This window comes from Leuciscus leuciscus (genome assembly GCF_965113295.1).
Source record: "Leuciscus leuciscus genome assembly, chromosome: 24".
NCBI classification, from domain to species: Eukaryota; Metazoa; Chordata; class Actinopteri; order Cypriniformes; family Leuciscidae; genus Leuciscus; species Leuciscus leuciscus.
Window position 1 is genome coordinate 16,474,422 of NC_138723.1, and position 26,198 is coordinate 16,500,619.

At 37.2% G+C, this 26,198-nt stretch overlaps 2 protein-coding genes across 3 annotated transcripts in view; one reads left to right on the plus strand and one right to left on the minus strand.

Annotated features, from left to right (window-relative positions):
- hephl1b (hephaestin-like 1b) overlaps positions 1 to 26,198 on the minus strand; it is a 210,909-nt gene that overhangs the window by 61,571 nt on the left and 123,140 nt on the right. The window lies entirely within an intron of this gene.
- mtus2a (microtubule associated tumor suppressor candidate 2a) overlaps positions 875 to 26,198 on the plus strand; it is a 64,698-nt gene continuing 39,374 nt past the window's right edge. For both annotated transcript variants that reach the window (XM_082157485.1, XM_082157486.1), the window contains exon 1: positions 875 to 966. The gene's annotated coding sequence lies outside the window, so the exon portion shown is untranslated. The remainder of the gene's footprint in view (positions 967 to 26,198) is intronic.

A 26,198-nucleotide genomic window follows, 5' to 3' on the forward strand; every position in this document is an offset into this window, starting at 1 on the left:
CTTATAATATGTAATAATGTTCCTATATGTTAGTTGAAAACACTTCACGTTGTTTTGGACTCTTGAAACGTAATTTAACAGTGTGTGTGTGTTGGTATGTCAATGTGTATATGTATGTATGTGTGTATGTATATATATATATATATATATATATATATATATATATATACACACACATACAGTATGTATGTATGTATGGCTGGTTAGATTAAAAAAATATATATAAATAATACATTTGTAATGAAGCAAGTAAGTAATGATAACTAACAGCAAAGTACCATCTGAGATGTATCCAATATTGCTTATTTACATAGGCCTACTATTAGAAAAAAGAAAAGAGAAACAAAAATTATGCCATTAAAACATTAAACGTGTTATTATATCACCTGCTTCATTCTAAAATAGTTTTTGTCGTTTTGTGTGTTTATTTTTTGACCATTTCAAATGTGGCGCATTCAGTATAACATTACCCATGTGGAGTGGTTTAGCGTATGTCTGTCTGCACTGTAAATGACTGTAACGTTACCTACTGTTTAAACTTGATGCTGTAAATAAAATACATTTTGGAATTTATGTTTGTTATTTTTATTGTTATACCATATTTATTCATTTAAATCAATTGCATTTTGTTTAATTAATCGGCATTACGCTTTTAAATTCCATTAATAGCTTCAAAATGTATTTATGTTCACATTTGTTGCCATGACAATAGCCGCCGCTTGGTGACGGCGTTACGCAACTGTGGTGTGATTGCAGTTCCCCACAGTGGCCGGAAGAGGGCAGCGTTAACTGGTACCACACAGCAACTGCAGCATCCCGGATGAGAGAAAGAGAGAGAGAGAGAGAGAGATGCTCCACTCAAAGCATCACGCCGGAGCGAGATCGTTCAGTCAGCGGGTCTGCTGGGGAAGAGAGCGGCCGGTGAGCGGGCTGAATGAGGGAGGACTCAACCTGGGATGTTCTAAGGTGAGTGTTCATGCACTGAATTATTGGCTTTTGTGACTTACGGAGAAATATTTACATTTACCGGTGATTTGATGCGAATGCATTTTGAAGCTAGTGCTATTTTGCTGTTCAAGGACACGAACTTAATCTTAATGTGATGGCAGATGACCCTAAAGGCTGTTTGAATTTACTTTCGTTTGTTTTTTTCTTCACAGACTTTTAAAAGATATATGAAGGCATTTGTATTATCATGTTTGTATCATTCATAGACACGTTTGGATATGCTGAAATAACTGACTAGAGTTATAAATGTTTATATTGTTTTAAACTTATGCAGTAATTTTCCACATAATTTCTGATTTAATGTACTGTAGCTTTTCTAGATAGATAGATAGATAGATAGATAGATAGATAGACAGACAGATAGATAAATAGATAGATAGATGCACAGGCATGTTTCTACAGTCAAGTGTGATAAGGAAACAAACATCCTCCTAAAACTCAAGAAGACTTATTTATATACATGCTTTCATATGATGAGATAAAGATGTAAACATCCCTCTAAAGCATTCTAGATCTGGTGTTGAGAGCTGCTGTCTCCATGGGACATATCAGAATAAAGGCAGAGCCTCGGGCACAGCTTAGAACTGACTTACTTAGCCTGGAAATGAACTTGACGATCGGCATATCCCCAGCAACCGCTCCTATAGGAATAAATGTTTTTCCATAATGAAGTTTTACTTACCGAAACACCTTTAATCCTCTTTTATGTCATTTTGCTTTCGCTTAGAGGATAGACCTGGGTCGCAACCAAATCAGAAAAGTATTGCAGCTTCACAAACACCTATCTGATCAAATCTGTAGTCTATCTCAAGGGGATACTAGACGTGTTGAACTAGAGGAGGACGACTGATGTGAAGTAAATGCAGAGAGAAGGAAAAGGAAGTGTTTTTATGAGTTGTTCTAATTGCCGATAGGGATTATAAAGGCTTTTCCCCTTAACAGAATTGTGATCCACTTGTCAGTCAATATAGGATGGACGAGAATCCAAGTGAGACATCTAATTGTTCGTTTAAACGGGAAGTCACTGATTATTGACTATATTAAGCTTGGAGTCTAACCGTAAACCGGCTTCCGAACATGACCTGTCTGTTACCTGTGGAAAACGGCTCTGCTGGGACGTTTTTCCTGCCATCAGCTTCAACCCATCGCTCTACCTCTACAAATCCTCCAGTAACCCAGCAGTGCTTCTATTCCTCGACCTCGGTACGTGGATCACAGATTTAGAGTAGTTCTAGCCTGCTGAGAACATCACACTTTCCACACTTTACCTGTCCTAAATCCCTCCTCTCCTGCAGAGAGGCCTTGTAAAGTGCCCTGTTCTCTGTCTCCTCAGCCTGTCTTAATCTGGCAGCTCTGACCCTGTAGCACATTGCCCCATTTCCCTCAGATGCCCATGTGGGCTCTCTGATCTGTCAACTGGATCGATCTTCCCTCCCCTTACGCTGCTGTATAAGCTCCTTTCCAGCTTTAAATATATTTACAATGGCCAAGCACAATTTGAGTCACGCCAAGTGAGTCGGGAAGGCTGGAATCAAATATCGCTGTAGTGTTTTGAGATTGATTTCTTAATGTCGCCACATGAGATGATACATGTCCTTGAGGCTGAGAGGAAGTGGTATCTGAAGCATTGGCACTATGTGTGTTTGCTTCTGCTAACAACCCTCTGGCCACTCATTGTTCTTTATTATCACATACTGTGTTATTAAATGAGCTATTTTATCATTTATTTGTTTGCTCAGACACAAAGCTTTATGATAAGTCAATAAACCAGCCAATTTTTAGCTATTTTGAAATTAGCTTAGCAGACACATTAGCTTTCCTTTCTGTCAGTTCCAAACACAACAGCTTTAATTCATAATGCAACATTTTCAATCAAATATGTCAAAAATGTTTATGTCTTGCATCAAGCATCATAATAATAAGATAAAAAGCTAGTTGGTGAAATCACAAGATATTTTAAGACTTACTTCTGTTTACAAATAGTCAAATTACAAGGCCTGTTATGATACATTAGCCAATCACAATCTCTTTCTGATGGTTTGCATGTGCCTAAAGGCTTCTGTGAATCAGGCCTGGCGATTAATAGTTAATAAGTCATGCTTATGCTAGTCATCTCATCAAGTAACTGCTTACACTGCTTACCAGTCATATGGAGGAAAGTATCATCCCCCTTCCTTCAAACGCCTCTAGAGGCTTTATTATTTTAGTTTTATGTAGAATTTAATAGGGTTGTTTTGTATTTTATGTAACTTAAAACTCTCAGTGTGGTTTGTAAACCAATTTGATGCATTGCGTTGCCTACAGCGAAACTGGCTCGCTTGACTTTTTTAATGCTCTGTTTTTTGGGGAAATGGTGAAAAATGACTCCTACGGAATGCGCTCGCAGACACCACGCTCTCATTTGCATGTGATGTGTCATTAAGGACTGGAGATGAAATAAAAGAACTGAAAAAAGGGAGTGATTTGAAGAGCTTGGGACCTTCTATATTTCTATCTCCAGAAACCATAGTCTTTCATCTATTAAACCCTGGCAAGAACCGATGCGAGAAGCCGCTCTGTAATATCTAAAACTGTCCTGATGAGTGGGTAGAACTCTTGAAATATGATTCTAAAGTTGAGAAGTTAGAATCACTTGACTCATTTTACACAGTGCATGACTAAAAAACAACTGATTATTACACTACGAATTAATTGTGCGCACTGGTAGTATTATTTACTGTTAATGTGATAGCGGATGACCCTTGTAATTACTGTTATGAGATTCCGACTCGTAAAAAGCGTTCACGTCCTCGTAGAACTTGTAATTACAACTCGAAATTTTCGGAGAACTCCGACTTGTACCATGTTATAGAAAAACATTAAGCAGAGCAACTGTTTTCAACATTGATAATAATAGGAAATGTTTGTTGTGCATCAAATTAGCATATTAGAATGATTTCTGAAGGATCATGTGACTGGAGTGATGATGCTGAAAATTCAGCTTTGCTATCATTGGAATATAATCATTTTTAGAAAATAGAAAACTGTCATTTTAAGTTGTAATAATTTAAAAAAATATTATTGTTTTTACTGTATTTTTGATCATATAAATGCAGCTATCTTTCAGAAGCATTAAAAAATATATTTCTGACCCCAAACTTTTGAGCATATATATGATTAAGTTTTTTATTACAAGATAAAACATTTTATTTATTTACTCAAATTATTATTAATATTATTATTGTTTGCACTTATGATTGAGTACACCAATAAATAGTTTGTTGACTTGTGGGTGTTTTGGTAACGTGCTTATATAATACATAATACGGTTTGGATGAGTATAATGAGTGTGTATGTGTATGTGAGTTTGTGTTTACACAGGTGTTTTGTGGCATAATCTATAAATCAAGAGTGCTTTGTTTGTCAGAGCCTTTTCATTGAATCAGAATAATGTACCTTTGCCGAATAGGTGGCCTGTCATTTTTCACTGTGGTTATTATCCATTGTCTCTTTGAAAGAAAAGTGGGACTAGCTGATAAGTGGTGACTGAAAGCTTCCGGGATTTTCCCAGGGGCGCTTCGGTAATGGCAACAGCTTACCTCTCTTCTGCCCTCCACAGTGACCTTGAAAGCTCCGTTGAATGATGCAGTCACACAGTCTTGAGTCCAGAACTCACAGATCTTCTTTCGCCCACAGAATCAAACTGCCAACCCATCCGCTCGCTCCTATTTCCTTGTGCTCCATCCATTCGACACGTTCTTCGAGCGCAGCGTGGAGAATGAACTTAGTCAGAGCTGGAAAATCTGTTTTATTATATAAAACGGCAGGTCAGTTCAGGGTTACGGAGAATTTTTACCCCCCGAGGAGTGAGTTACCCCTCGTTCACCTCGCAGGAGCATCACCACCCCATGGTTTCTCACCCTCCAAAGCCCTGAAGTATTTATAAGAATCCCACTTTCCCTCCCTCTTGCTCTCTTTCACACGATCACAGCATTACAGTTGGCCTTAAAGGGATAGTTAACCCACATTTTTTGTTGTAATTATTTTCCCACCAATATGTTTTTTTGAGCCCATATGGTATGTGTGTGGGTTGGTTTCCATGTTTTATGGGGACTTTCCATAGACTTTTATACTGTACAAACTGTATATTCATTCCCTAAACCCTACCCCTAAACACAACCCTATATATATATATATACAGTATATACATAGTATGATTGATACGCTGTTTTCTTCATGGGGGCCAAAAAAAAAAAAAAATTCTGGTATTACTATCTTTGAGTATGTAAATGTAGGGAATGCCTACATTTGGGAATGCCCCCCCCCCCCCCCCCCCCCCCACCCCCCCACACACAGACAGACAAATCTGACTGTCAGTCATATTCAGTCCTTTATTTTTACACCCATTTATCTACTAGTCACTTGCTCATTAACAAATTCTCATCTTCATATCTTTCTGTATTGTCACCATCTCTTTTCCTTTCTCTCACTGCCCCATTCTCCATTCTCTTTTACACCTCTCTTACGTTGTCATAGGTTCCTCATTTCCTTCCTCATTAATTACAGCCTTTCTGCCTGTATAGGAAGCAGAATCTCTCCGTATAATTACCGTCAACGGCTTTCGGCCCGTTGTCATGGTCCAGACGGCCGCTGAGGTCAGCGCAATAATGAAGAGCTCACTGACCACAGTCACATTCATCTGGAGCCAGTGCTGGTCATATTAAAGCCTGCCTGTCTTTGTAAAACAAATGCTTCTGGAAAACCTGATTTTGAGGTTATTGAGTGTGAATTGTGAAAGTGATGATTGATTGATTGATTAGCTCTCGATTTGGCTGTTATGGTCTCTGTTGATGATTAATCAGAGGTTAAAGGTTAAACTGTGAGGTTAAATATCAATAGAGGTGGATTTTATTGGTGCATTTGATGGCCAGAACATCATATTCCTTCGTAATTCAATTTCCTAGTCAAAAGGATTTTTTGTGACTGAAGAGAATATGAGAAAGGACGCAGTGTGTGGGCGTGTGTGTGTGTGTGTGTGTGGGGCGGGGTCTCTGCAGTATGCTGTCACTCCTCCCCTTCACGCCGCTCCGCACGAGGCTTTGTGTGTGTACTCAACCATGCCTTTCTGTTTACAAGGCTGACTCGTGATGGAGGGAATGAGAAAGAGTCAAAGAAAGAGACTAAAGCTTGCTTGCATCTTTAAAAGAGGAGAAAGATACAAAGAGAGGAAAATAAAAAATGATGGTCTGATAGGAAAAAGAATAAGTGTGTATTTTCCTTATGTGGTGGTTGTCCTAAAATGAAATGAACTTTGTGGCTGAATGTATACATAGTGACCGAACGAAAGAAAGGTGGCATTGTGACAATGGAAGAATTTCAATAAATCTGTGCAGATATTGGCTCAGACCTGATGCCAACCCCCTTTTCCTCCCCCCATGACTCCCCATGCTTTGCAGAATATTTTAACCCTTTCGGGCAATCTGTTTTACATTCCACCTGTGCCGAGGGAGGGGATAAGCCTCTTCCCATCCTCCTAGGACGGAGTCACGGACCTTTTGTCTAGTGATTACTGTTTCAAATAGCTATGAAAGAAGATATATAATCTTCTACCTCATTACTGCGAGTATTGTTTTTACCAGAACATGTGTGCTATCTCTCTGTTGTTCTCTGTCTCAATATGAGGTGTGAAATTAAGATTTTAGCATCATGAAGATTTGATCTTGATTTAAATTAGCCTCAGTCATATACTATATTTGTGGTTCCCACAGTAATTTAAATTTTGGAAATATCAGCGGATTTATCTGTGATATTTAACACTGAGAAATTATTAAATTTTTATATTGAATAATATATAAACGCATATCAGCTCAGAAAGCCGCTTATTTTATTTTATTTATATTCTATTATAGCCGAATATATTTATTATTTATATACTTATTTTATTTTAATAGTTTATTTTAATTAATTTTATTGTTTTATTTATTATATTTTATTGCATAGGCCTATATTATTATTATTATTGTACACTTTTTACAGCATTTATTAATCTTGGTTAATGTTAATTTATAAATATGCTATTGTATAATACAAATATGTATTGGTTCATTTTATTTCATAATGCAATAACCCATTCAATTTTTGATTGTCAAAAAAATTACTATTAATATGTGTAAAAATTATTGTATTGTAAAGTTACCAGTTATTATAAAAATACTCATATTGAAAGAGTTATATTTAGATAAATATATGTTTATAAATCTAAATGAAAATACCAATAATCATTTTGCCCCACTACAAGTTTATTGGTAAGAGAATGATGAAATATCTGCTACTGTAATTTGAACCAGTTTTATATTTCATGTAACATTGTTATATTGTCTGTGGGATCGGTTTTCTCTTTACAAAGTCTATATTTTGTACATGAATCTTTGTTGCAATGCATTATGTGATCAGGGGACAGGTGTGTGTGTGTGTGTGTGTGTGTGTGTGTGTGTGTGTGTGTGTGTGTGTGTGTGTGTGTGTGTGTGTGTGTGTGTGTGTGTGTGTGTGTGTGTGTGTGTGTGTGTGTGTGTGTGTGTGTGTGTGTGGATAGAGGACTCAGCATCAGGACAAAGATACAGCGCACACGTGGTGGCAATGCGCAGATGCAGTCGCCATGCGAAGGGATAAAAACGCACGCTTGTGTGTGTTTATGTGCTGAACTCTCTCTACAAGCAGTCTAGACAAAGAGCTGGCCCTGTTCACCCTGTGAGAGAGAGAGTGAGTGAGCGCATCACTGCAGAGGTAATAAAATGTGTCTGCCGGTCCAGGACAAAGCTGCTGAGGTGGTAAGGGGAAGATAGAAAGAGAGAGAGAGAGAAGGAGGTAGAGAAAGAAAAAAAAGGTGTTGGGGGAAGGGTTACACTCTTTCTTTGTTCCATTTTTCACGAAAACCCGGTTGTGTGCAGGGAGCCCTGTCCTGTCCTGCCTTGTCCTGTGGGGAGATTGTAGGAATAATTACTGTTTCTGCTTTTTTTAGAAAGAGAGGAGAGGGTTGAGGGAGGCTGATACTGGGGTTCATTTCAACCCCCAAGAGGACCAGCACAGTCCAATATTCTTTCCGCCACCAGTGTAGACAGACACACGTTGTATATGTGCAACCACGGATTCATAACAGTAAAATCTCTCTTAAGCATTACCAAGCCATCAGGCTTTCTTTAAGCACAACATGTGCATGCCACTTTGACCTTTATATGGAAATACAGCATCACGGAAAGGTGATTTTAAAATTGTACTATTTTGAAGAGCTTTCAATGACTTGATCAGTTCCAAGAAAACTAAATAACATTATTAGGTCCAGCAGTTTGTGTGGATGACACTTAAGGCCAAAGTATATTTCAGTTTTTGAAGTGAATGTTTAGTATGCGTACTTTCAAACTATACCCCTATTTATATGCAAACACAGGTGTCTATGCAAGTGTGCAATGATTAAATAATACACACTCTATGGATTTAATCTTACAGTTGTTATTGACTTTTGTTAAAAAACAAAACTGTATGCATTTTGTGGAAGAACATTGTTTTGGCTGTGCTTGGCTCATAAAATAACCCGTAATGAAATGACCCTTCACAATAGATAATGCTTTACAATGAATAAAGCATTAAAAAGCCAAGCCAATATTAATTCTCGTTTATATGAGCTCAGTCAGGTTCTCCTTTTACCATCACACTCTCCTCTGTTTGACGTTTTTTTTAAATGGGTGATTCCCCGGAGGTTCGAGATTTAGCGTGCTCCATGTCAACCTTTCTCGCTCGTTGTGAAAACTAACCTATGCCACACCAAACGTGCATGAAAGTAGCCGGAGCAACTTTTCTCTATTTACGGATATGACAAGACACGCACGGGCGAGTGATTTATGAACGCAATTTCCCCCGTGAACCATCCCACTAGGTCTAAAATATAAACACTTATAATATGCTTTGTACCATGTTTTGTACCATGCAGTTTAATACATCATAGGCTGCAATGTCAGTTATGATAGGGCTTTTAGTTTGTTGTAACTGAAATTGCAATGACAGTGATGGCACATTTGTGTGCATGTCTGTAGACCTGTATAAAAGCATGTGAGACTATTCTCTGTGTGTCTGCTTATCTTATGGGTTTATCCTCCTTTCATGGTCTTTATTGTTGCACGCTGAGCTGTTGTTGGAATAAGAAATGCCACTATTAAGAAAGAAAACGGAGGCAAAGACTGTTGTTTCATGAATGTGTGCATTATGGGTTTGTTAATGCACCAGTGTGTGTGTGCGAAGTGCTGTGTATCTCAGGTTAAGTGTCGCTTTCTCACTCTGAGGTGTGGACTGGGTGGTAATTATATGGCTCAGGGTCAGTGTGTTTGTTTCTGCCGTAAGTGTGTTTATATGTGTGTGTGTGTGCTTGACTTCCTGCTCTGTCAAATGTCAATCACACAAAGTGTTTGTGTGTGAACCAGCCGAGATGCAATTAAGCACGGAGTGCTGGTGTGATAAGCTGCCGTGAGCTTGTGTGTGATGTGTGAGTGACGTCTGAGTGTGCGTGTGTGTGTGTGTGTGTGTGTTTTATCAAGCATGCAGGCATAATTGCTTCAGGATGGAAGCATAAATATGCTGTATATTGGTTGACTTAAGAAGAATTTACATGCTATTAAATATGGTTATGTCTCTGTATATCAGTTTCCATCATTTGTAGCTGGAAATGTCTCTACTTTATGCTTGTATCCACAGGAAATCTGCAAGTATGACCTCTCTTTGGGGATGAATGGGGGTGAAGATTGGGGAGGTTTCAGAGATACACAGATTGAAATCAACTGGTACAATAGCAGTCGGTCAGTCAGTCGGTCAGTTTGTAAGTGGGGTTTGTTCACTGTGTCTCACAACGTCCCCTTCAGTTTATTCTGTCTTTTGTGTTTGGTGATATTATGTGTTAATGTTGCCTCTCAATTTCAAGGGCTTTTCAAGAGCTTTGCAAGAGCTGTGGAGTGTGCACTGTTTGTGTTTCCTGCTGAAAAAGCTGCTTAAATTAGCCTGTGCTGGGTTTATCTGTCTCCAAGACCAAGTCTGGTCAAGCTGGTTTTTTGATTCCAACAAGCTAAAACCAGACAAGGCCAGCAAATCATTTTTAAAATGGTTGTTTTGTCTGTAATTACTGTTCCTTTATTTAAGAGGGATTTTTAAAATTTTATTCCCCCATAAGGGCCTGTTCACGGATGAAAACTATGATGATAGCGATAAAGAAATAGTTCTAAAAATCATTCTAAATATAAAGTAATAGCAGAGTCCACACCACAACTATAACAAAAACAGCACAGAGAAACAATATAATACAATATAATATTTTTTTTCACCTGATGAACGATAAAAACATTGACAGCCAATCAGAATCCATCCTGGTTTAAAGAGCTTGAGCATTTAAAGCGGCAGATGACATAACTGAAGCACACGCTTAGAATAAACAGAACGATATTGTGCGCTGGTGTGGACACTAATAAAGTTATTATTACAGTTATTTTTATAGTTATCATACTTGTTGTGAATGGGCCTTAAGATGTTTTCTTAGATGTTTCTTTGTAATTCTTTAGAGGAAATAAGACTTTTGAGAATAGACTTTTGATTATCGAATTTGGTATCTAAGTTGGTATCACAGTTTGGCTTTGTTGAGACTGAAACACTATAGTGTTTATACCAAAAAAAATATACCACATGTAAAATGTCTGATTGTTAGTGAATATAGCCTATGGTGTATACTACCGTTCAAAAGTTTGGGATCAGTAAGATTTTTTTAATGGTTTTGAAAGAAGACTCTAGAAAGAAGACTAAATGCTGCAATCATTTTATATAAAATACAGTAAAAATTGTAATATTGTAAAATAGTATTACAATCTCAAATAACTGTTTTCATATTTTAATATATTTTAAAATGTAGTTTATTTTTGTGATGGCATTGCATTTCTTATTATTTTCTACATTTCTTATTATTATCAATGTTGAAAAAAGTGGTACTTGCTAGTATGTTTGTGGAAACCATGCTATAATTTTTTTTCCGGATTCTTTGATGAATAGAAAGTTCAAACCATTTATTTAAAATAGAAATCGTGTTTAACATTGTACATATCTTTGCTGTCACCTTCGGTTGATTTTAATGCATCCTTGCAGAACAATAGTATTCATTTCTTTAAAAAAAATCTTTTGAGTGTATGTGCTTGCAAAGTTGTTTTCTGTCATCATACATGCCGTAAAGGAAGTAACCTGTAAAGTCTCACCTGTAACATCTTTTATTAATGATTAGACAATTCTTGTATTTATCATCTCTTTAGCATTCATTTGCATGTCAAGTCCATTTATTCATTTATTAAATGTGAAAAGTGTGTAGAGATTTAATATACTGCTAAGTCTTAGAAAAGAGAGTTTAAGATACTATATGCCCTTATGAATTGTGATTGACAGGAGTATATGAACGTTCTTCTCCTGAACTTTATTACACTCTCTTTTATACCGCATTCACATCATTACTGTCAAAATACAACTGTCTAAGATACAATTTAAGACATTTACCCTGCGTGTCACACATCTCATCAGCCTTTGGTTAGGTCTGAAATGACAAAGGTGGTAGTTAAGCGGGTTTCTTCAGACCTGTATTGTTATGGAGGGCGCGGGGGTGTACAGAGAGGTGTGAAATGATTCTCCTGTCTTCTGCATATCTCCTCATTATTCACCTCTGTTCCTCAGTCTGCAGAATCTGTTTATCCCGCTGAAATCTTATTTGAGAGTCACAGAGTAATAACTCTGTCTATTTTCCTCCGAATCTCCTGACCTTCTGATAAATGGATCGGAGATTATGCATCTGACAAATGGATTTACATGTGACATAATTAGGATGGATTTGGTGGCAGGGGTGCAGTAGGCAGATCGCTCGTAGCTCTCAGCAGGAGGGATTCATTTAGAAGCCGAAGACGGAAATCTTATTAGAGACACTGGGAGGGATTGTTTTTTTACCACCGCAATATGACTATTCCCCAAATCTGAGCAGCACAAGAGGCTAATGATGTGTTTTGCTCTTCTGTTGTGCAGATACCTGTGGAGATTTGAATGGGCAGCTTGGTTTCATGTTCCCAAGCCCCACCTGTGCATTTTGTATTTGTAGAAAGGAAGACAAGAAAGTATTAAAGAGGAAGAGAGAAGCGGAATAGGATTGAGCAGTAATCGAATCACTATTTCCCACATGAGCACCACAGCTCGACTAATCACTATGCCATGGAACTGACGTATCTGTTTAATTTTTACTCTTCTCTGTGGTTTATGGAAACAATCACCTGTTACCCTGGTAGAATTGGGGCAATACCGCTTGTGTTTGAGCTGAATGTAGCCCGTAGCTTTCTTCTCAGATCGATGAGTCCACCCAGCCGCACTGCAGGTGCTGAAGCTGAATTTAGCTCTGTTCCCATGACTCCGTCTCTCTATGACCCCTCTCTGCATATCCATACTGCACTGGGTTAGCACAAGAAACACTGATATCATACAACTCACAAACCTACTGTAAACAGATTCTCATTTGAGGCAGGAATCTGGGTCATTCGGTTTTGGGTCACTCTCAGACTAGTTTTAGCCTCAGATGCACACCCACTCAGATCGCCCACAATCCTTTCACTGGCCATCCTGGGGTGCATTTCATGAAAACTTTGTTAGCCAACTATGGTCGCAAGTTCTGTTTTTACCAACCTAGTTCACCCAATTTGCGTCTCCCCGAAACCATAGTTCCAACAAACATTTGCGAACAACAATGCAAAGTTGTGTGGTTTGAAGTATTTTCTCTTTAGTGTAATGTGGACTTCCATAGATCATTGTCTTAGGCACAATCTTAGTATCTTTCATTCAATATAGGCCTATACAAATTTTATTCTGCATCTAATACTTTGTCAAGGGAACGAAAGCACAATTTATGAAGCGTAATCATGTACAGAGATGTGTATTTTTGTTATGTAAGCAATTAAATGAGGGTCATACGATCTTCCCAGAAATGCATTTCCTAACAGCCATATGCCACTCCACACACCCACGGACTGTCAGCAAAGCATGCCAAAATGTTTCACTTGTGATAACACCGTCAAACCATCAGCTATAACCTAATTTAATCTAAACATATATAATTTTAGGGGTTTTGTAAGAATAAGAATAATTTTATAGAATTGTATTTTTTTTTAAGGAAAAAATCCTTATAATAATAATCTGTAGAATACCTAAAAGAGCCCTGTGTTAGCATTATGCTAGCTTTCTTTTGAATGGCCATCAGTGGAGAAAGATGTGTTATGGTGACAATAGGTTAAGCTTGAGCATGCTAACCATGCTAACTTGCAAAGCTCTTATGGTGCACTAATGTTTGATAAAGTATGTGGTAATGTGTGTACTAAGACATCTTTTTAAAATGCAAATTCGTTTGCAAAAGTGATTCTGTTGTGTGTGGTTGATGCTAGTCATTTGGCACTCTGTCTGTGCAGTGTGTTTGGTATGTCATTTGGAGAGAGTAGCATTGTGGGTAGACTCAGCAGGGCTTGATACTGCAGGTCAGGATTTGGAAGTGATCTGCCATTGTTGGCCCAGCAGCTCTCCACCCGAGCGAGAATAAGCCTCCCCATCCCACTCACTGTTCCTGTGGACAAGCGTTTTTTAGGGCAGAGTAATTTGATTTTAGCTTCTCAATTCCTTCCTGTCTCACCCCTAATTCAATCTCCCGCCCCAAACTGTGTTTATCCTCTTTCTATGAGGGCTGCGTGATGAACAGACTTGACTTTTTTTCTGCAAAGTGCCTTTCTAATTCTTTCATTCATTGTGTTTTTTTCTCTCTTTGTCTGTCTCCCTCACCCTCTCCCTTTTAATCTCTGTCCGCCTTCTTTCCCTCATCATTTTAAGGTGGTATATGCTCATATTCTTGTCGATTCTGAACAAAAATAACGAAAAAGCCTATTTGACATCACAATGTTGCTCAGCAGTGCTGTTTATGACTATTTGTTTTGGGTGAGTTGTCACTGTCATTCACCATGTATGTCTGAGACAGCTTGAACGCTCCATGTTGCCATGTAGTCTCCTCAGTCCTATACTTCATCTTTGTCTCAGAGTATTGCTCTCCGGTCCGCCGGTCTGCTGTCGCACTCAGCCTTTTGCTCTGGAGACAGTCATTTACCAAACACCAAACAGATAAGAGCCCGATGACTGAGTGTTATTTAACACAGGATCAGATTTGGTTTAAAATTGGGTGACAGTTTGGTCAGATAAGCTTGTCAAGGACGGTTCAATATGAAATTTATTATAAAAGATCCTTTAAATATTGTCAAGATAAGCTCTATCCATATGAAAAAGTTAAATAACAATTTTATAAGATGGATATCATTGCCAAATTTAGATATTGTTATATTAGATTTATGTTCTGCAATATACCAAAAAAAAAAAAAAAAATTCATTTATTTGAATTATACAACTATAAATTGTTATGTATAAATTATCTGTATATAATTGTGTGTATTTTTATTGCATTTTTATTTATTTATTTTTAACATGGGCAACTTGTCAACAGTACATATAGAAATTATTTTTTAAATATGCCTATATCCTTTTATATCCTTTTATAAGATGAACACATATCCATGAAGTTATACAAGAATCTTTTATAGTAGATTTATTGCAAAACATAGATCTACTATAACAATATCTATTATATAATAATTGTGACCAGTATAATATAATTAATAAACACATACAAATAACAAAATAAATACATTTTATAAATTTATTATATTGCTAATTTGTTAAACAATCCTAATTTTACTCTTTTGCATATTGGAAGGTATTTGTAAGCAAATTTAGGTTGTATGCAAATATAGTCAGTCTTAAAACATCTAATTTCATCGCTGATGTAAAAAGGAATCTGAAAGAAAGTTTCACACAATTTTCAGCCATAAGTGGAGATTTCAGGACACTCAATAGATCAACTGAGATACCCATTTTTTAGCTTGATGGGATCATATTGCTTTATATCTCCTTGACCGAGTTCCATCAGCAGTGAAGATTAAGGTTTAGCCGTGCTGTACCTCTCCAGGTGACTCCTCCAGGACAGAATAATCATTCCGGCACATATAAATAACCCCAGAATGGAATGTGATGGAGTGGGAATGGATTTGAATCGCATACCCGCTGCAAGCTATTTTCAGTAGACAAAGTGTGGCCGAGGACATGTTAGTGAGCATGCTCTACCTGAAGTGTGTGTGTGTGTGTGTGTGTGTGTGTGTGTGTGTGTGTGTGTGTGTGTGTGTGTGTGTGTGTGTGTGTGTGTGTGTGTGTGTGTGTGTGTGTGTGTGTGTGTGTGTGTGTGTGTGTGTGTGTGTGTGTATGTGTACAGAGCTGCCCAAACAGGCATTAATCATCTGCTTCTTTCCCAACCACCATCTATCAAGGGAGTTTACCTCTTTACTGATTGGCCAGAACTCAGCTTTCGTCTCAGAATAATAACAGAGAGTAAAAAAACACACACAAAAAAAACAGTAAATGTCATCTATTTACCTAATGGGGCTATTTATATGTTGAGTTGTCCTCCTCACCTGCAAAGTGTCTTAGAAAAGAGAAAATGGAAAAATGAACATTGAGCAGTGATCGGGACAGCTCTGTAAGGCACATGGGCGACAGGCCGTCTCTCCCACCACTGTGCCTCACCTTTACACACATACACACCGAAGAAAGAGTTCTCCAGCAGTCTGCGGTTGTCATGGCAACGAGACTAGACCTATAGTTTCCCAAGAATTATTTTCATAATGACCGTGTTACTGTGTAATCTCACTTTCTGATATTATCCTCAACACCCTCCATGAGAATATTCAGCTTAAGGAATTCATTGTTTCCTCATCAAGCTTTCTGACTATAACCCTTAATAAATGTTACCATGGTAACCACCATAGTATCCACCAAAATACAATACAGTTATTGTTTTCTACAATAACACCCCAATTAATACAGGATCTCATTCAAACACTTTAAGAAGCAATAGTTCACCCACAGACGAAAATTCTGTCATCATTTACTCCCCCTCATGTCGTTCCAATTCCTGTATGAATTTCTGTCTTCCGACAAACACAAAATATATTTTGAAGAATTGGAAGTCATTGGAAACTCAAAACTGTTTGTTTACCAACATTCCTCAAAATATCTTATTTTATGTTCCACTGAAGAAAGAAAGTCATACAGGCTTGGAACAACATGAGGGGGAGTAAATGAGGAGGACAGCATTTTTGGGTGAACTATCCCTTTAACTTTAGGCCTGGTTTCACAGACAGGGTTTAGATTACTCCAGGATTATGCCTTAGTTCAATAAGGACATTTAAGTAGCTTTTCAAAAGCATTACTGGAGTGCATCTTCAGACAAAACAATGGCACTGACATATTTTAAAGGAACACACCGACTTTTTGGGACTTAAGCTTATTCCCCGCATCCCCCAGAGTTAGATAAGTCCATACATACCATTTTCATCTTTGTGCGTGCCGGTAACTCTGTCTGACGCACCCACCGCTAGCTTAGCCTAGCACGGTGCTTCACCTTCTGAGAATATAGTTTCCAGTATATACGGTTATAAGATGGCTGTGTCTCATGTGACCTTGTTATTTGAACACGCTATGATTATACAAATCACAACATATAAATAGGAAAATGTTGGTGTTATTTTATCACTTATTGGGATTAGTATGCTAGCTGGAGCCGTTTACCTCCAGTCTTTGCGCTAAGCTAGGCTAGCGGTGGGTGCGTCAGACAGAGATGAAAAAGGGTATGTGTGGACTTATCGAACTCTGGGGGATACGGTGAATAAGCTAAAGTCCCAAAAAGTCGGCGTGTTCCTTTAAGATATACCAGAGCAAGTTGCTTTCATGTTTGACAGCTCCAACATGCATTTTAGTCTGGGACTAGGTTTAAGCCTTGTCTGTAGGCTTAAGCCTTGTCCTTGTCACATGTGCAAATAAAAAATACACAAACCGTGAACATACAACAACACACACTCATATTACATTTGTAACAAGACCGTGTGGGTAAAGTGTGTAATATAACATCCAATCCTACCCTTGTGTGTGGCTTGTAGCCTGTTTAAATCATTTTATATTGTGGCTGAATGGTGTCATCCATCACTTGTATTGTTAATGTGCTGATATAACTCCATGTTGCTCTTGCGTGATCAGTCCTGACCTGTAATATATAGCAAAACCCCTGTTTATATATTTATATACATTAGATGATCTAGATCACTGCACACATTAATCATATCTTCTTTTTTTTTTTTCACTATGTGGAAAAGAGCAGCATGAACATTCTTCAAAATATCTCTTTTTGTGCTCCTTTTGGTCCTTTTCAAAATTAAATTTGTATAAATGTGAGTGTGTATTAGCTTTGCTTTGAGATGAGTGTGTCTTGTTTACTCTTAGCTTCCTTGTCTGTAACAGCTCCCACATCATCTCTTCATAACACCCCCTCTCTCTCTCATTCTGTGCTGTTTAAGGTCTGCAGTTTAATTGAAGTTCTTTTGGGCCTTTTTGAATGAAGCTGAACTGAAGGTGCTCAGTGCAGGAGATGTGACAGCTGTGACTCTCACTCCTTTATTCTCACCCTCTCCATTTAACACTTTCCTCCTGCTTCTCTACCTCTCCATATATTTATCTCCTTTTTCTCACCCCCTTTCACACTATATCCCACCCATCAACAAACCTTTTCAGCTCAAGTTAGCTGTTATGATCTCGCTCTATGCCTCTCTTTACCCCTTTCTCTTTACGCTCCTCTCCTGGCCTTTGTCTGTCTGTCTGCTTGTCCCTCGCTCTGCCTAAACATTCTGGGCATCCTGGAAAAAGATACTGTCGCTGCCAGATGGTTTTCTTGGCAATCAGTATGGTTCCAATGCATCCTTTTAGTCAGCAAACTGCATGCAAATATTTACCCTGCTTTGTTACAGGACTCCAATTATCTCTCATGTGTCTGTACTTCTTTACCAGCATCTGTAAGAGGCAGAATACAGATGTGTGTGTCACAGCTGCCACGCCTGAGCCCTCTTTACACCTGGTGGGGAATCTAATCAAAAGAGACAGATTGGCGCTTTTTTTACCTGGTAAAAAACTTGAAGTTTGAGGGGAGGTTCTCGAATTTTATGAATGAAAACATTATATTAATTATATAAACATGCCTATTATGTATCGCTTTACTTTAAGCCTGTTTATATTATACATTAAAAAGCTATTGGTAATGCATTATAAATCTATATTTATAAATCATTTTTTATAATGTTGCAATTAAATATAAAATTGTAGATGAAAAAAATTCAATTTTATAAAACCTGTATGTGTGTGTATACAAAAAATGTCTATATACTATATATATACACACAGTATACATATATATATATATATATATATATATATATATATATATATATATATATATACAGAGAGAGAGAGAGGTAGATATAAATATTATTTATTTATTATTTATGAAATTAGATTTCATTATATTAAATATTAAATCATAATATATAATCCTATATTTTTAAATGAACTTGCATGAAATTTTAATGAAAGTGGTCCACTTTTTCCATAATAATAACCTGGCCTATAAAAGTACATGTACTCCATATATAATCATTACTGTGAGTCTAATGAATCGAGGTCGAGTGATTGCTGAGTGATGTGAGGCAAATTTCCAGCCATTCTGTAAAACGTATCCGGAATGTTTGTGACTACAATCTCACTCACTTGTCACAATGTTTTGAGGCAGTGTCAAATCCTGTCCCAGCGGAGGAGTGAGAGGAACTTGACAGACAAACTAGAGCATGCTCGACTGTTGTAAAGAAGCATCTTGCATCCCGTTCAGTGGGAGTGTATCAACATTTGCTATTTGCTGAGACATCAAGGACATTCATTTTCCATAAGCGAAGTCTCTCGGGTACTCTGTGAGAAGTGTTTTTCAATATCAGTGTAAATGTGTGAATTGTTAGAAAAGTCTTATAGCTCATAGGGGTCACCTGAGTGAATACAGCTGGTCTAAAAATGTTACTTGCCTATCAAAGTGCGTGCATATTCCCAGCATATTTATACACACTGTATCCTCATATTTTTTGAACCAGAATAAATGTTACATGTTATACTTTTGAAAGTATACCGTTACAATACAAATGTCAACATGAAAGTGGTGTGATGTCATTGGTTAGAAACCAAAATAATATCCAAATGTCCAAACGTTGTATCCTTCCATGACCATGTAAAGCCAGTAAACCCTACATGACACATTTGTGAATGGAAATAAAGTAACAAATATATGAGCTCTATTTTTTGTTTTTAGATTTGCCTGAAGTTATCAGATTGATCATGTCTCATGCTTACGGTGGCATTACAGAAATGCACACCATGTCAGATTCTCTTCAGGCTATGTGTATTTGGCAAACAAGGTCAATTAATCAGACCGGTTTTAGTATATGAGATTTGGCCAGAGACAAGCTCTACAACCAGGTCAGTGTGTCACAAGCTCTCTGTTGAGCTCTGTTAGGAGAAATAGCAGATCCATAATCAGGGACACTCTTTTGAAAATATGTACTGTCACACAGTTATTATTATTTAAAATGTTCCCTAAATTCCACTAATCCCATTAACATTTTTGTTGTGATAAACATTAAAATATATGTTCTTCTCTCCGAATTAAACTGTCAATTGTTTGCTACTGTGCTTTTAAGAACTTCCTTTTGCATGTAAAAGTTTTTATGTATGTATTTATTTATGTAGTCACCAAGGCTGCATTTAATATTATTACAATTTAAAATAACTGTTTTCTATTTGAATAGCCTACATTTAAACTAATTCCTTGTGATGACAAAGCTGAATTTTCAGCATCATTACTCCAGTCTTCAGTGTCACATGATCCTTCAGAAATAATATGCTGATTTGCTGCTTAATTATCAATTATTATTGCTGCTTACTTATTATTATCAATGTTGAAAACGTTTTTGCTGCTTAATATTTTGTGAATCCTGATATCTATATGAACAAGAATATTAGGCTTTATATAAGAACATTAATGATAATTTATACTGACCAGGGGTTGTGAAGCCACAAAATGATAAAAAAAAAAACACAATATTTTATTCTTCGTGATATGGCCCCCTATGAATAATCTCACTTTGGTCTTTGCGAACTAATACCAGAGATTTTGGCTCCCCTGATGTGCCCTGCACTGCCTGATCCCCTTATAACTACAGTACAAAACTATATTCATTCAAGCCTCTTATGTGACCTCATGCGCTGTTGTGCTGAAATATTTAATTCCCCTCTCCAACTTTTACATTATTCACTGCAAAGTTGCCATGGTGAATGTCTACACATTTTGGATACCCTCACTTCTCATATTCATTGTTCAGGCGTCTCCTTTCACATCCTTCTTATTTTGTTTCCATGGCCTTTGATTTTTGCTCTGCGCCTTGATTGACACACACATCCTCAATCCATGACAGGAAGAGAAGGGCTAAGTTCCATTAGTCTCGCTGAATTAAGCCTGTGTTCTGATCTGCCGCTCTCTTCCCTTCCTCGGGCCCGTCCCCAATCGCCCCCGTCATGGCCAAGCGACAGTAAAAATATGGCGATGATTACCGCGAACCATCAATAATTCCTAAAGCAGTTGTGTTTTCAATTTAATTAAGTCCATCTACTTGAGCTCATTGTCTTGATTGAGTAAATTGAGGGTGCTGAATATTCATTTTCTGTTATTATTAGGAGTTAAATGTTGGACGGGAGAGCTGGTGTCACGTCCTGACACACTCCGCCATGCCCCAGTTACACACTTGATAAACCCTCTTTTCAAGATTGGCTGGCACACTCACCCTGACTCAGGCATCTGTTCCTGCCTCGTCTGGCTGCTCTGGATCCTCGTAGAGCTTTTTGGTGCAGAGCACATCGAGTCCAACACAGCAAAGAGGATGCTTTTCCTCACGGTGCATTCATTATTTTATTTTTTCTCAAATAAATAAATACATTAGTGGCAGCTTGCTATAGAGGACTGAGTGTGCTAGTATTAACAGCATTACATATGAATTAAATAAATAAATATATAGAAATTAATTAATAGAATATTTGCTGAGACATAAAAAAGATATTAAAGAATAGGTATAGGTATAAATATTTATATTTGTTCTTATTTATTAAATATTGTATTTATTTTTCCACATTTTTATGCATTTATTTCCAAATTATTATTTGTCTATATTTATTTTGATGTGTGTAATACTTCTATTTATTTATTTTATTTTCACATTTATCTATATTTTTTGTTTGTGTGTGTTTCAGTTAGTTATTATTAGTTTTTTTTTAGTTTTTTTGATTTAGCTTCTATTTTAAATATTTCGGGGTTTTTTTTGCATTTAATATGTTCTTCATTTCTCAGTCTTTTCTTCATTTCTCAGTCTGTAGGAATAAGGGGCAATGTTTTTTTAGTTCAGGCATTAAGCTAAATTATCTAGATTTAAATGTATCATATTTGAGGAAATTATAGACTTCTAAATGAATGTGTTGACAGGACAGAAGTAGAAAACAGACTCTTTGGCTCATGCTGAAGTTGTGAAGTCTTCTGTGCTCTATCTTTAGGCCAAGGTTAATTAACTCCAAAGGGGGCTTGAGAAACACCCGATGGCCAGGACAAGCCTCCAGACCTGGCTGAAGCACATTGCAAACCTGTCTGTCTGTGTGAACCTTCCTTGCCCAGCTGTCACTTCAGTTAACCACAGTAGAGATACGTAAGCACAAGAAAACCATGCAAGTTAATATTGAGAGACCATGCCAGATTTGTTGCTATACAACAATTTTCCTGCTGTGATGTAAAAAAAAAAAAATGAATTACTTGAACCGGAAATTGTTAATTAGTGTTTATTTATTAATAAGTTGTCGATTGTTGTATATATCAGGTATAAAATTTGTATTAATATTATTAGAATATATAATCGTTTCATTATTTAAAATTATTTAATTGGTATTATACTGTAGGTTTATTTTGTATTATTATTAGGCAAACAATATAAGAGGAGAAAAACAAAGAATTTAAAGGGATAGTTCACCCAAAAATGAAAATTAGCCCATGATTTACTTACCCTTAAGCCATCCTATAGGTGTATATGACATTCTTCTTTAAGACGAATACAATCGGAGTTATATAAAAAAAATGTCCTGGCTCTTCGAAGCTTTATAATGGGAGTGAATGGGCACCAAGTCCATTCAAGTGCATCATATCCATCATAAAAGTGTCCCAAACAGCTCAGAGGGGTTAATAAAGGCCTTCTGACACGAAGCGATGCATTCTTGTAAGAAAAATGTCCATATTTAAAACTTTATCGACTAAAATAACTAGCTTCGGCAGACGGACATTTTTTTATATAACTCTGATTGTATTACACCTAGGATGGCTTCAGGGTGAGTAAATCATGGGCTAATTTTAATTTTTGGGAGAACTACCCTTTTAAGAGTAAAATAATACAATTTAAAATTTAACTGCCTGCCAAATTATCTCTCTTCAGCACAAGACACCATTGTTGGTGTCAGTGAACAGAATCAACACACCTCTTACCTTGTGTGTCTCTCTGTAAGGGTTAAAAATGTGTTAGAGATTAAAAGGAATAGCTGTAAAGGTGCATGATGTGAAAACCAGAGGGTAAATATGTCATTACGGTTGTGCTGGTGTGTTTTAACGCTGATACTCACCACTCTTCAAAGGTTAAGCATAGACCCGGGTTGTCATTCACTGTTACTGTGTTCTTTCATCATGGATAAATGAGGGTGTGCACCTCGCATTGGGGTGAATTCAGTTCCCCAAAATTAGATGATTCCCTTCTTTGAGATTTGGGAATCTCTGTTGAGCTACCTTTGAAAGAGCTTTGCTGCTTTCATATCTACATTTATAGAGCCACATGTAAAGACACATTTCACTCGTGTGCAATTTGATGCATTTTTCTCACCATAGTAGAGTTGATTTAGTCATGCACAACCTTACAATTTAAGGACTGTGGCCATGGTATAGTGATTATATCAAATTCTACAGTAATGTGACAGTACTTTATTATACTGTTCATAGTATTTATTTGATACTCCAAGATAATTTAAAGAACATGCTAGTTGTAATAGTTGTTAATAGATATTGAACAAGGTTCAATTAGTTAAGAAGCTTATCTAGTCAGCTAACATATGGTATAGGCTACTTAAGTTACATTATGCTTTATGTTAGCAGAATACATACTAAGTGAATTTGGGAAAAGAAGAGGTTTTTATGTAGATTTATTATGAGAACATTAGCAACAAACATATAATAGGCTAGATTGTGTGTCTTACCCACTGAGCTCACAGCGTTGGCGTGATTTGTTTGTGCAGTGCGAATTTACACTTTGCACATATAGATCAAACATGCAACCTCTCACACCTGTAGAAAAATAGCAGGTTCTCTCAGCATGAACTGCTTGAATGTTTTGTAAGAGCTACAGTAAGCAGGCCTTGGGAGTTTATCAGCTTGAAGGCAGTGTGTTTAAGTACAACATGGTCTCAGGACAGAGTTCTCCTTCCTGTTTTTCATCTCCCTCCTGACCAGGCCTTGCTTTGGAGTTAGTCTGTCTGTCAATAAGCTGGCTATATAAAAGCCAAATGAGGGCATTTTCTAACTGCGATAAACAGAATGTGTTTTTGCTTTTAAAAATGAGTTGCAATGCAATGGACTAAAAACAATCGTAGAGTATACAGATGTCGTTGCACATGCAGATGCACGTTCTGCCAGATGTTGAAATAAAACATATAGTAAATACTTCATTCTGAATGGTGAAACGCAGCATTCAGAGGTCTAGTGTTTCTTACTATCTTCCATGGCAATGCTGCGTATCAGTCCATTCCACAATCTAAAAGTTTCTTTACTTGTGTGTTTTCTGAGGGGAGTAGCCTACCTTTCAAAAATGCTCACTTCGCGCTTCCCCTCAGCAGGTTTGGTATCGTTGTAAAGCGCTGTTTTCCAACTTATTGAATATTCATAGCGAATTCTCGATGGCATGAGTCTGAACCAATGAAATGTGTTTTTCAAACTCATGTGGATGTAAACAACTATCTTTCTCGCGCTGACTGACAGAGCCGAAGCATGCGCACAAAGACGGCTCAGACAGCGCGCGATCTCGATATCTAGTAGCCTACATACTGTAACAGAATTAGAGTATTTCAAAATATCTGTCTTGGCGAGAATTAACGTAAACCTGATCTGTTATATCTTAAATAAAAGTTTGGTTAACTGTAGGATAAAATCTGATGTGAAACATATTATATCCGTGCGGTACAGTGGTATCATGATGGGAAATAAAGTTGAATATGTTTGTCCTATAGATATTTGGTTTGACTTGGTTTGTGCCAAATTTGGTATTGTGGGATTTTAAGGTTGCTATGTGATTTTGTTTTGGAACCTTGACTTGATTTTTCTCAAAATTGACGTTGCTGACTCTGCCGACTTCAAACCGGTAGCTCAGTAATTTTGTGTCCAATAAGTCATTTTTGAAAATTTGCTCATTCCGACTCCTTTTGCCAGCACGAGTCACATATCTCTGTGCAGTTATGGGATTCACTCCATGCAGTGTACCTTGAAATCAGTCTTAATTTTCCTGTGGGTATGTGGGTGGGTGATTTTAGCACTTCATCAGCCTGCAGTGTTGGGGGTGGAACTAGTGACAGTCTGGTGCCGCAACGTCAATATGCTTGTTCTCGGATTGTTGCCCGTTTAACCGATTGTGATATGGATTGTATGGGCTGTCTCTTCTCCATAGACCTCCTCTCTGATTTCCTGCACAAGCATTTGCATCTTACACTTGATGCTTGAAGTGATTTAGTGGTCGCTTCTTCCTGTCATTCCAGCATAAATTACTCAAGTCTGTGCAGCGAAAATCATTACAGTCAATGCTTGAAGCGAGTCTGGTGTAAAAAAAGAAGCAACCTATCTCTTCTTAAAAATCTATGTTGTGATTGATTATAGCCTAAGTCACTGACCACCTACCCACCCTCTCTACCTAGTCAGCACATGGAGCAACCCCAACCCCCTTTTCCCAATTGGGAAAATGTCAAACTAACCTTGCTTTATTCCCTTCTCTGGTTTGGACTATATCTACGTAATGAAACAGCATTGGATTTCTGTTTCCATGTCTAAATCATAATTATAGGCATCCAGCTGTTGTGTAAATGTTTTATAGAGATGCAAAAAACTCGCCTTCAACTACTGGTGTATTTTCATAATTTCTTCCCCAACTGACTGCAGCATTTTTGTTTGTTTGTTTGTTTGTTTTTGTCCCATGTGAGCACTGTTGTTAATTACAAGCCATTTCACACTCTCACTAATTGTCTTTTTTGTTTTTTTGTTGGGCAAACTTGTACAGTAAGATGCCAACAGCTCATCTTTTTTTTCCATTTGTATATGTCTTAATTTATTCAAATTGGCTGCCTGATTTGGGCATACATAATTCTCTGCAGTAGAGATTTTAAAAAAACGAATTACTAGAGAAAAGGAGGTACTGCCATCTGCCATTAAAGGAGTGAGCCAAACATTTACTGCTTTGTGTCAATAGACTCTCTATTCATTACAGTTGCTTATCAATTTGTGGTCCTTTAAAGAGAAACAAATTAGGTGTAGGAAACATAACAATAGCTAGCTACAGTAGCTAGTTTTATTTTTCACGGTTGAGTCAAATACTGTACATTTAATTAATTGCTTTATGGATAAAAGGTGTAAATGTAAATGCACACCTTTTTACTTTACTATGTTTACAGAAGTGGTGGGTGCCTTTAAGCTGTTTAATATTCATTGAAAACTGCAATGAAACAAGAAACAGCCATTCTTTCCTTCAATAGAATAAGAATGATTTTTGCTTTAGAATTGGTAATCAGGAAAACATAAGAATAAGAATGAAGTGTTGCTTGAGATTTGAGTGTCAGTAAAACTAATAAAAAAATAGACTTTAAATTTAAAGAATTTAAACCCTAAGGGCCCTATCTTGCACCCAGCGCAAGTGACTTTGTACACCGACGCATGTATCATTCCTATTTTGCACCCGCGCAAAGCGGACTTTTCCCTCCACAGAAGCACGTCGGTTAACTAAGAAATACACTTGCGCTCCCGGGGGCGGTTCAGCGCAAAGAGG